The sequence below is a fragment of the Aethalodelphis obliquidens genome, unplaced genomic scaffold (genome assembly GCF_003676395.1).
Source record: "Aethalodelphis obliquidens isolate GAN/ISIS:26980383/991018 unplaced genomic scaffold, ASM367639v1 scaffold29, whole genome shotgun sequence".
Taxonomy (NCBI): Eukaryota; Metazoa; Chordata; class Mammalia; order Artiodactyla; family Delphinidae; genus Aethalodelphis; species Aethalodelphis obliquidens.
The window spans coordinates 9406940-9419738 of NW_020837973.1; positions in this window are offsets into that span (position 1 = coordinate 9406940).

The following is a 12799-nucleotide window of genomic DNA, read 5'->3' on the forward strand; positions in this document are numbered from 1 at the left end:
AATGCAGTCACATTCTGAGATCCTGTGGGGTACGTCCTCAAAGCATGAATCTGGGGGGACACAATTCAGCCCATAACATAGTGCCTAACAAATACTCCAACACTTAGTAATTTGAAACAACAATCATTTATTCTGCTCACAAATCTAATGGCACAGGGCTCAGCAGGGACCGATCATCTCTGCTCCAGGTTGTGTAATGTGGGGAGACTCAGCTGGGGTTGGAGAATCCTGTCTTCAGATGGTTAATGACCACGGCTGACAAGCTGGTGGGGTTGGCTGTGAGCTGGGCACTCAGCGTGGGGTGGGGGTTATGGGCTAGAGATCTCAGTTCCATCAGCAGCAGTAGTCAATGTTCTTAGATGATCAAGAGGTGGCAAATCAAGCCTTCTGCCTGATGTTTCTAACCTTTCTACACCAACACCCAGTGGGGTGACGGGCATGAAGCAGATATTAAACGAATACTGAACTGTTTTTGTTTTTTAATAGACTTTGTTTTTTAGAGAGTTTTAGGTTCATTAGCAAAACTGAGTGGAAGGTACAGAGATGTCCTCTACGACCCCTGCCCCCACCCCTGCATAGCATCTCTGGTTATCAACGTCCCCTCCAGAGTGGCAGCATTTGTTACAAACGTTGAGGCAATGCTGACACATCATAATCACCGAAAGTCCACAGTTTACACCCGGGTTCACTCTGGATGATGTACAACCTATGGGTTTCGACAAATGTATAGTGACATGTACCCACCATTAAACTATCATACCAATTAGTTTCAGAGCCCCCAAAATACTGATCTTTAAATCACCAAAGAAGGTATACTTGATAGGGACACTCAAGAGGGTTGGGCATTGGTACACTACTCTCCCTCCTAGAAAGAAATACCTGATTTGGGGAATGTTATGAGCCAGAGAATCATGTGTCCTTTCAAAAAGCACTCTTTTAAAAGCACCTATTAAAAAGTGGTGGACCTAGAGACTGTCATACAGAGTGAAGTAAGTCAGAAAAAGAAAAACAAATATGGTATATTAACGCATATATGTGGAATCTAGAAAAATGGTATAGATGATCTTATTTGCAAAGCAGAAATAGAGACACAGACGTAGAGGAAAAATGTATGGACACCAAGGGGGGAAAGGAGGAGGGTGGGATGAATTGGGAGATTGGGATTGACATATATACACTACTGATACTATGTATAAAATAGATAACTAATGAGAACTGACTGTATAGCTCAGGGAAAACTCTACTCAATGCTCTGTGGTGACCTAAATGGGAAGGAAATCCAAAAAAGAGGGGAGACAGATATATATATATATATATATATATATATATATATATATATATATACTTTGCTGTACAGTAGAAACTAACACAACACTGTAAAGCAACTATACTCCAATAAAAATTAATTAAAAAAATAAAATAGATAACTAATAAGGACCTACTGTATAGCACAGGGAACTCTACCCAATACTCTTTAATGACCTATATGGGAAAAAAAAATCTAAGAAACAGTGGATGTATGTATATGTATAACTGATTCACTTTGCTGTACACCTGAAGCTAACACAACACTGTAAATCAACTATACTCCAATAAAAAATATATTAAAAAATGAAAAAAAAAGTGGTTCTAATAAGCTTCAAGCCCCCATTGTGGTCTTGGTTTATGGAGGACCAGTAGTGACGACCTGAAGCCAGCACTCCCAGGCACCCACTTTTATGGTATGACTGTTGTGTCTTCCAAGGTGCTAGGAATCAACATTGACTTAGGGCACCCAGGTGGGTGTGACTTAATCTCTTTTTGAATCAGTTAATCGTGATAAAAAGTAGACTTTCATGGGCTTCCCTGGTGGCGCAGTGGTTAAGAATCCACCTGCCAATGAAGGGGACATGGGTTCGAGCCCTGGTCCGGGAAGATCCCACATGCCGTGGAGCAACTAAGCCCGTGCACCACAACTACTGAGCCTGCGCTCTAGAGCCCACGAGCCACAACTACTGAGCCCACGTGCCACAACTATTGAAGCCCACACGCCTAGAGCCTGTGCTCTGCAACAAGAGAAGCCACCACAATGAGAAGCCCACACACCACAATGAAGAGTAGCCCCCGCTCACCACAACCAGAGAAAGCCCGTGTGCAGCAACGAAGAACCAACACAGCCAAAAAATAAATAAATTAAATAAATTTAAAAAAATAAGTAGACTTTCATGAATTTCATGAATAGTGGACTTGCATTTAACACTTATAGAACAATGAACCATGAGTAAATGTAATACTGACAAATTATTACTTTTAAATTTTTAATTGCTATATAGATTTAACTACAACCTTAACTAACAACAATTAATATCCCTGCTACTGTGCCCTCCAAGTACTAATAGATCTTTGCCACAGAACTTTTACTCACAACATAGGAAACTCATGTTAAAACTTGTTGCAATCTAGCATTTTTTTCTCCTCAGATCTTTGTAAGATGAAAGAGTGAAAAATGAAGTCCCTGGAGCCAACCTAGCTCACCTGATTTAATCTTCAATGGCTGGTCTTAAAATCCTCCAAAAATGTGGTTACCTTTACAATTTTCTTCTTTTTTCCACAGTCTCTTAGGAATTTCCCACCCGCTGACCTCCTCATCCACTCCTTGGCTATAAATACCGACTATTTCTTGGATTCAGGATTGCGCTCAGGTCTATATTGGGGTCTCCTTGCCCCTGTTGCAATAATTCCTGAATAAAACCTGGTTTTGCCACTTTAATTGCTGTCCAGCTCTGGTTCTCTTTGACAGGCCCCAGTCTAAAAGTTTTCCTGAACAAGAACAGAGGAAGACCAAAGCTCACAGGTACATCTGTTGTCTGACTCTTGGTACGATCTCACCTATGCTTATTAACCCTCCCACCTGCCGTGTGCATCTGCCCTCTGCCCACCCACCGAATTAGGGAGGAATGCCTTCTATTTGGTGAGCAGTTTTGCAGTTACAGACTTCAGGTACCTGTATCCTCTGAATTTCACAACATTCCTTTGAAAAAGAAATGACTATTCTTGCTAGTATTTCCTTTTGTTGTTCAAGCATGTAGCAGAAGAAAATAATTAAATTGGGCCTAAAAACAACGACTGAAGTATAAAGTGGCCATTGGTATGTACGGATTAAATCAAAAGACACTATCTTAGAATTCGTCTGTAATGGTTAGAATTGGAAAGTCACATAATGGGTAATAAGTTTTTTAGTCTCTGATTCTGTTACCAAATAAAATCTATATTGCTTGTAATACTCCTCTAGTATGCTTTTTTTCCTTTGCAATGTATTCTTATGCATATCATTATTTTTTAATTTTTGGATGACTTGCATTGTCCATCCTTGAATTTTAGGAAATATTGGAAATATTAGGACATTTAAGAACTTTAGGAAATACTGAAAGGTAGGTGCTTCAGAGCATTAGGGAAGAACACAGCTTACACCCTTTGTGCAATGTAAGCTCACAACCACTTTGGGTTTCAAAAGACAGTTTTTGAAGTGGATACACTAGTCTGACAGCCAGAGTGTATTCATTGGAAGAAGGGACAGAAAAAAAAGACTTTTGGAATGCTACACAAAACCTTGGCTTTGTAAACCAAACACAAGCCTGGTTTAGAGAAGTTACTGAGAGCCACGGAACCGGGAGGAACACAAGTTGACATCATGCCAGGAAGAGACCAGAACTCTCTCTGGACAGGAAAAAGAGTTCTAGAAAAGACTAGAGGAGAAAACCAGTAGGATATGGAGGCTAGTGTGAGGTGCTAGACCATACTTTCTGCCCCTTAGGTTTAGGGACCCAAAAAGAGGGGGATTTTCCCCTCTGCCCTCCAGGGAGTAGTAGGCTGGTGGCCATTCTCCAAGGACTGGGTATGACAGCAGTAGAACTGGTGCCTTTGAGCAGGGGGGCCTGAGATAAAGCTCCGTCCTCTTGATCCATCCCTCCCCTCCCCTCCCCTCCCAGCCTGGGTCCTCAGTACTTCCTATGAGCCCTGGGCTCTCTCCTGCTGCCCACAGGAATGAAGAAGGTAGTTGGGAACTGAAAGCCGGGGTGTATTTCTGGGAGTGGGAGGGGAGGCAGACCTGTACATATATGTTAAACACAACGTGGTTTTAAAAATCTTTACGAATACACACCATGATGTAAGTATTAATAAGAGAGCATAGGTGGATGCCGATAAATAATGTGATGCCACATTATACAGTCAGAGGTAATATTACAAATCAGAGGGGCCAAAGGTGCTGGAAAAATAAGGGCCTTTCCAAAAACTGATATTAATATGAAAAATAAAATAAAATTAAATCCCTACTTCATGCCATACACAACAGGTTCAAGATCCATTAGAGAACAAATCTGAAGAATTAAATCTTAAATATTTTAATAAGAAAATAAAGGAGACTGATACTATGAACTTAGCTGAGGGGAGGATTTCTTAGACATAGGAAGAACAAAATTTGAATACATTAAAATTTAAAAGCAAAAAAATAAAAACCCATTAAGAGACATGTCATAAGTTGGAAGAATATATTAGAATCAAGATAACATCAAGAATGTATAAATATCTCCTATTTTTATTAATAATGGCTTTCCTTTATTGAACACCAAGCCCATTTAAGTACTGTACGTGTTGTCATTTATTAAGAACATACAACTCTAACAAGGTAGATAATTATATTAGTCTCATTTTAAAGATTAAGATAAACCACAGGTAATCAAGATTAAATTTGTACAAGAGCGCACAATTAGAGGTGTGGGATCTACACGCAGGTAATAGTCTCATCTAAAAAATACCTTCAGGTGCTGGTTCCAGCACCCTCACTCTTAATCCAATAGTAAAATGGGAAAGTGTGTGAACAGGCATTTCTCAGACAACTAACGACTCTGAAGATGCTAAACTTCAGGGATAACTGAGGAAATGCAAATTGAAACAACAGACCCATCAAATTGGCAAAGATCTAAAAGGCTGACAATACCAAGAGTTGGTACATATGGGGTGAAACAGGAACTGTTGTTAACTGATAGTGAGAACGTCAACTGGCACGACCATTTCAGACGACAATGAAAGGTAGCTCTTAAATTTGAAGATGCACATTCCTCTGGTCCAACAATTTCAAAGGACACACATACAAAGACAGTCTTTACTTGCTAAATGTTCACCAAGAAGAGTGTGGAAACCATCTAAATATCTACCAATCAGAGAACGGATAAATACATTGCAGTCTATGCATGCCACGGGATACGACAAAGCAGAAAAATGCATGAAGTATGTATACATATATTTATGTGGATAAATCTCAACAAGGTTGAGTCACAAAAGCAAGGTTTAGGTGGATCTATAAATCCATATCTATATCTATGTAGTATGATGCTGTTATGGTTAATTTTGTGTCAACAGGGTACTCAGATATTCAGCTAAACATTATCCCAGATGTTTCTGTGAAGGTATTTTTTAGATGAGACTAACTTTCAATTCAGCAGACTTTGAGCAAAGCAGATTGCTCTCCATAATCTGGGTGGGCCTCATCAAATCAGCTGAAGGTCTGAAAAGAAAAAGATTGACTTTCTGGGAAGGAGAGGGAATTCTGCCAGCAGACTGCCTTTGGACTCAAATCACAACTCTTCCCTGGGTCTTCAGCCTGATGACCTACCCTGCAGAATTTGGATTTGCCCACACTTCACAATTACATGAGCCAATTCCTGAAATAAATCTCTCTTTATCTATACATCCTGTTGGCTCTGTTTCTTTGGAGAAGCCTGACTTATAGAGATGATGATATAAATGTCACAAACGCACAGAACAGTTTATGGACACACATATGTGAATGACATTCCTAGGTCTGTACGGTAATGTCCTGCTTATTTCTCAGTGTAATAAACAGTGGGCCATACACAACCTTCATGGCACTGCGGAGGATGGTTTAAAATTCCCATTAACATGCAAGAAGTGCTGGGGGACAGACAATTCCGAGAGTTGCTTTTCAAGTGAGTTTTATTTTTCAGGAAAGTGAATATGCCTCATTTTCCAGCATGAGACTAAGATGACTGGATTTTCCTCAACTATAATTTAAATCATTGGACCAGTTCTAAAAAGTGTACTGAAGTGTTATATCAGAATAAAAACTTCACATCAATCAATTGATACAGTCAGTGCAAATTACCCATTTTCCTGGGCTGTCGTTTTTATTTATTTTTTTTATTTTGTAACAGAAAATAATTTATCTGCCAATGTGTATTATACTTTACAATGTGTTTTTTCATTATGAATTAGAGAAAAATATGCTGTGATGGTTTCTGGACCATGTCAGACATCATTCAGATAGGACACAAATAATTCAATGCATTCTAAGTTATTATGTTACTGTAGGCAGATTCATGGCTGCAGGTCATTTCTCTTTTTGCATGAAACATTATGCCAATATTTCAAGGTGATGTGGCATGGGAACCACCTGCTGCATATTTAAAGCCCTATGAGATCAGAATTCCAAAAGAAACACAAATACTAAGTGACACTAATATATTAAAAATCATCTACAGTCATATTCTTGTTTTTGTATAGAAACAGCTCATAAAATGTTTTCTAGTGTGCCTTCAAGAAATTTCTTTAAAGATGACTCAGAAAAAACAATTGCTAATTAATTTTAACACCATGTCAATTTTGCTAATAAAATTCTAATTAAAATCCTTGTGATGTAAATCAGTCCTTCTTTGTGTGTGTATGTGTGTTATTATACAGGCTGTCAGCCATCAGATACTTATTAAGTTTACATGAACCTATAGAATGGGCTTGGCTGTATACAGATCTTTTGACATATCTAGTTCTGCCTGCCATAAGCATTGGGCAAATTAATGGTGATAGTCTAATATTTAAGGTACCATGGAGGTAGGCTAATTGATGCTCATTAGGAAAATGAAATATCCTGGGAGCAAGAAGGGACTGAGGGGTAAGAACTAGCTTTTTTAAAAAGAGTCAGAAACAGTGGATAGGGCAATTTGGACATTATCATATTTCAGGCTGATTATACGCGATTGTATAATGAAAAATATATAAATCTACAGCAACTTCTATGCTGTAAGATATAAGTGTTCCTTTGTGGGGGGATGTTCTGGACATTGTAACTTCAGACGCTGCTAAATGTGGAAACCTCAGCAAAGCAAGTATGTCCATTTCGGTCCCTACTACTTGCCTGGCCCTGTGCTAGGTTCTGGGAACACCACTAAATAAGACACAGACACGGCTTTAAAGCAGGATGCTTGCCTGGCAGGGACAGAAGCAGTAAGCCGGAAAGTGTAGTACAGAGTGTGTTGGGCTACAAGGGGCACCTCATCCAGGCTGAGAATCAAGGAGCGCTTCCTGGAAGAGATGGCTTTTGAGCACAGTTCTAAATGTCACGGTTGTTGACAAAGAGGGGGCAGGAAGGCATTTCACATAGAGAAGCAGCGTTGCCTAAAGACTCCTAAATGAGAGACAGCAGGTTCACTGAGGGGATTGATATCTATCGTCTGTGGGTGTAGTTTAGCACTGCAGTAGAGGGGTGTTAATAAAAGAGAAGGTTGCAACGAGAAACAGGAATAAGATCATGACTGAGCTTGTTGCCCATCAAACAGGATTTTATGTTGAAAATTCTCCTCTTCTATTTGTAAATGAATTTGCAAGGCAGCAATGGCTCTTGTGTGGTAGAGAAGTAACAGGCTCCCAAGTTGCCACCCTCATCGTGTAGGAAGAGAATAGATGGGAAAAGGGCCTGACACCTCCAAAGAGCAAACACTTATTTCGATGATCAGGTAGCGAAGTGGATGGCGAAGTGTTTATCTTTACATCCACAACAGCAATCAGCTCAAGACGTCATCTTGTCATGGGTCCCAGGAGACACGGAGGGCTAATTAGGATAACGAAAACCTCCCTGCTTCTCCACTACGTGTGTGCAATTAGTCAAACCATCTATGCCTAAAAAAGTGAACTCTGGGAAACCACACATGGCACATATTTGCTTTATGAATCTGACAAGTCTATAATTAGGATTTCGCCACTTCTAAATTCCACTGAGGTTCCAAGAAAATGTTGAAACCTAATAAAAGCAGAGGCACACACGAAGGCACTAAATCTTCTCTACGTTTATGGAAACACCTGGGTTCGAATCCTCATTTCCTAATAGACCAGCCTGATATACGTGTGCTCTGGAAAAGCTCATCTCAATATGGGCCTCTTCTCCATGAGGGACCAGAGTTCTTAGTGATTTCTCCTTCCCGCTGTCAGCATCTGCAATTCCCAGGCTGCCTTGACTACTGGATTCCTAAGTGATGAGAAGCCAGGGATGTAAATGAACCTTTATGTTCAGCCTTCTTCCAAGAGACATAAATAATTCAAGTGAGACAGAAAGAATGTTTCTTTTGTGTAAAAAACAAATAATTTTCACTTGTACATACAGTTTTTTAATACTACAAAAAGGTGGACCCTCCAGGGAGTATCAGATAAATTAGTCCAACTGAAGAAGAACAAGCCAGAAAGTTTGCAAACTAAAATCTGCGGTGGGGTCAGTGTGGCGATCCTGGAAGGAGCAGGCTGTGTTAGGACTCAGGATGCTGGACTCCACTCCCCTTTTGTTATTTCACTAGATGAAAAGCACCCGAATCCAAATCGTGTGACAGACCTGAGAGCCATACCGGGCAGAGCAGAAGCTTCTTGGTGTCTCATGGCCCACCTCTAATCTCAGCCACTGCTGCCGGGGACTTTTAGGGGTCCCAACTTTGGCCAGCGCTAAAGAAGAGAGATCTCCAAACTGGTCTGAATCGCCAGATTGCTTGGTGAAAGCAGGGCGCTCGGGGGGAAGAAGGAGGACAAGTCCAGCTGAGGTACCAGCAGGAGGTGAGCCGTGGGCCTGTGCGGTAATGAGATGCTGAGATGCTGGCCTGAAGGTGGTCAGGAGTCACCTTGGCTGGAGCATCCATCTGGAATTCTAAGAATCCTGCTGTTTCCCAAGCAGCTGAGCCATCAGCTGACCTCACTTCCGCTGGGACACAGTGCCCAGACCACTACTGGTTTCGCCACTTTTTTCCTGTAACCTTTGCTAAGAAATACATTTTGCTTGGCAGCCAGAGCTTATGTACATGTACACAAGTACATATGCATATTTTTATTTATTATTCACTGGGTATATAAATGAACAAAAAGGTCAGAAACTTTATTCCTACTATACATGATGAAATCTGACCTCTTCCATTCTGTCATATTCTCTCTTTCTCTCTGACTCTTGTTTCACAAAATTGATTTCAAAACCCTTACCTATCAGTTGCAACCTGTAGCTTAAAAATCATTAGTCTAGACCAGTCTTCCTAGGAGCTTGAAGATACCATCCGTGCTCTCTGTGCCTTGCTTTTATTACTTGGTAAAAGTAAGAAATAATGAAGAGGAGATGATCCGATGATAGAAGTCCTTCCTGTCTTTCAAAGAATTTTACGTGTCGATGTCAGATTCATAATAAAGTATCAGATTATACAGTCCATATTCCATTAATTTTAGTAGTTAACAGAAGACACAGTTTAAATGGAAAAATTATATGTTGTGTTATATTTTTTCCATAAAATACATTTGCTAAGATGTTGTATATCCTTTCAGCAATATCATACTTTTAGATTCAGAATTAGGATATAAAGTCATAAAATAGTTGCAAAGATATAGCTTTAATTTAATTTCTTTATCTCTGATATATTCTAGGCTTTTAAAAAAAATCATCAGTTCTGCTTCTTACACCATTCTTCTTGCTCTGTTGCCCTAAAAGTGACCACGTGCCTTTATAGTTAACGGTCCCCTCCGTCTAGGTGGAGACAGCCTGCCAGTCTCAGCCCGGGTGCTCCCCCTTGCCTGGAAGCCTCCCTGACCTGACCTCCTCCTTGGCCGTGTCCCCACATCACTGTCTGCACACCTCTAGTCTCATCAGATCCTGGGGTTGTCATCTGTTTACGTGGCTCTGAGTGCCTGAAGAATGGAACCTGTGTTATTCTTAGCATCCCGAGCACCTCACACAGTACCTGACACAAAGCAGGGGACCATCAGACGTCCACGATAGGAATAAAATACATCCTGTCTTTTACATTTTCACTCAGATGCTCCTAGGTGCCCATATCCTGACCTCAGGCTCTGATGCCATTTCTCAAAGGGAGAGCAACTACTTAGCAGCACAACGAAAACATTCACATTCTAATGCATATGGCATCTGGCATCTTCTTTATCAGACTGAATTTGGTCAAAAGAACACCAGTTGAGCACTGGGAAAGTTATTCATAGTGTCCGCTCACAAGAGAGCAACCCCTTACTCTCCAAACAGTGCATGATGAGGACAGACTCATTCTCCTACAGATCAAGTTCTGAGGTGCTCTTCTGTATTAATCAGAATCCTCTGGTTGCAAGTGACAACACCACAAGAGGAAAAAAACAACACGCAAGCAAACAACAACAGTGGCTTCCCAGGCCAGGGGACTTTATCGTCGGGCTCCAGTAACCTCCAAAAGAGCAGGCTCAAAAAGAGCCTCACGGTCCCTCTTGCTCAGGTCCCCGTCGCTGCTTCTCTCCAAATGCAGTCCCTCATCGCTTCTAAGGACTCCCCTCTTCCATCTCTTCACTCTTCACCACCAGGGGTAAACACACATCACCCTTTCTGGTCCCAAGTCCAGAATTTCCAGGGAAGGGCTGCCATGGCTCCCCCCGGGTGAGGTACTGAATCGTGGGTCGTCACTGTCAGCAGGAGGGAGGCCCTGATTGGTCGCCACTGGAAAAAGTCATCATCCTTCCGCAGCCTCAGAAAACGGCCGCTCCCCTGGCAACCACGTGGATGGAGCACAGAGACACACCTTTTGCAGAAGAGAGGGAGCTATTATTCTGGACACAGAAACTGATGAGTGTCTACTGCACACTCCTAGAGTGTATCTCCATTTTCACATGGTTTTACAATATTCATTTGTAGCACTTTCCCCTACTCGTGAGCAAAGATCCACTCACTTACTGCCTAAGTCTCTTTAAGTAATTTAAATTTGCATCTCATCCCTTAAACTCGATTTTAAGCTATATGAGAACAAAAGTAGCTTTTTAATTTTGTTTAGAACTGCCTATGAGGTATCTAACAGGATGTTCTGGCCCAAGAAGAGCTCCACTAACCACACATGACTGTGTCTTTCTTCTCAGCACTTTGGATTTGCTGCTCACGTATTCAATGATAGTGCATTCCACACCCACCTTCAGTTTCAACAATAAAGATGATGACTTGTCTTGGACCATTTCTACTTCCACCATGTCTTTATTCCTTCAAATAATCACTTTTATTTTGAGAGTTACATCTTATCCATCCATCCATGACCTCATACGAATAAATATCCCTAATTTCATGATGTCAGATGAACAAATGATCCTGAATGCAACCGGAATTGACCTTCAGAGAGGACTTTTTAAAAACTATAAAAGGATCATATAAAAGGATACGTTCCATTGAGAACATCTGTTTTACCCAACATTGGTCTTTCTACGTAATCTCTGACGTCATCCCTCAGGCTCAGATCCCTCTTCCACATGAAAAGAGATAAATGAAAATCTGAGTCTTTTTAAAAGTCTCTTATGAGTTTAACAAAAAGTAACCTCAGTTGTTACTTTAACTTAATAAAGTAAAGTAGGATACGCTGGGCCCCAAATATGGGACGTGTGGTGGCAGCTGGTTTTGTGTGGTTTAACAGTGCTGTCGATTTGAGCAGAGTCCCAGGGAATTAACATTTCGCCTACCTTAGGGTCCTGACAGACAAAGTTAAGCTACTGGAGAGAGAGAAGTTGGATACTTAGCAGAGAAGCTAAGACAGAGGCATCAAGTATGAGCCATCTTCAGGGAATGACGTGTTTAATGGCTGGTGTCAGGTTCTTCTCTGACATCACGGGGTCGTTGCTTCTGACCCAGGTTCCCTCCAAGTGGGATTCCTCCACGCCGTGTGTGATGTCAACTGAAGGCAAATGGCTTCTTCCCACAAATCTGTTTCCTCTCTGGACTTCCCTTTCTCAATTCTTCTTCAGCAATACCAGGTTTTCCCATTATCCTAGGCTAGAAATTCTGGAGTAAATGTCAATTGCCCTCTCCCTGTTTACGTTCAGTCTCCAAATACCATCATGATTTCCTCCATGGGTTTCTCCTATTCATTGGTCCCTGTTTGATCCCTTTCCTGTGGGTGAACCTAATCATCCCCTGAGTTCCCCGTGCCAGTGCCCACCACTTCCAATCCATTACACAATTACTTCCAGATTAGTCTTCCGAAAATACAGCGTTGCGCATGCCAATTACCTGCTCAAAGCCCTCAATGCTTTCCCATGACCTTTAGGAAAACAAAGAAAAAAATCTGGTCCTCTACTACCTGGCTCCGACCTACTCCAGGTGAATCTCTTGAATTCCCTTGTGGCTCCTGTCAAACTAGTCTATTCATTTTTCTCCAAACATGTCTCTAGTTTTACAACTTGTTAGTTCCCCAAACCTCCCAAATACCTGGTAACTTGCAACAAAAATTATTTGAATGCCTGGCACAGAATAAGCAGTTGATGAGTGTCTGTGGAATCAATGACAACATTTGTATGTAATACATAGACAAAACTTTTTTCTGTTGATTGGCAAAATTTTACCTTAAATCGATGTTTCTTCTTCAGGATTTCATTACAATTTTTACTTGATATACCAACCAGATATATAAAATGTTCCTAAATTACAAAAAAATGCACACCCTTGACCCATCCACTTCCCCCTTCTCCCCACCGACTCTGCTCCTCCTTTTGA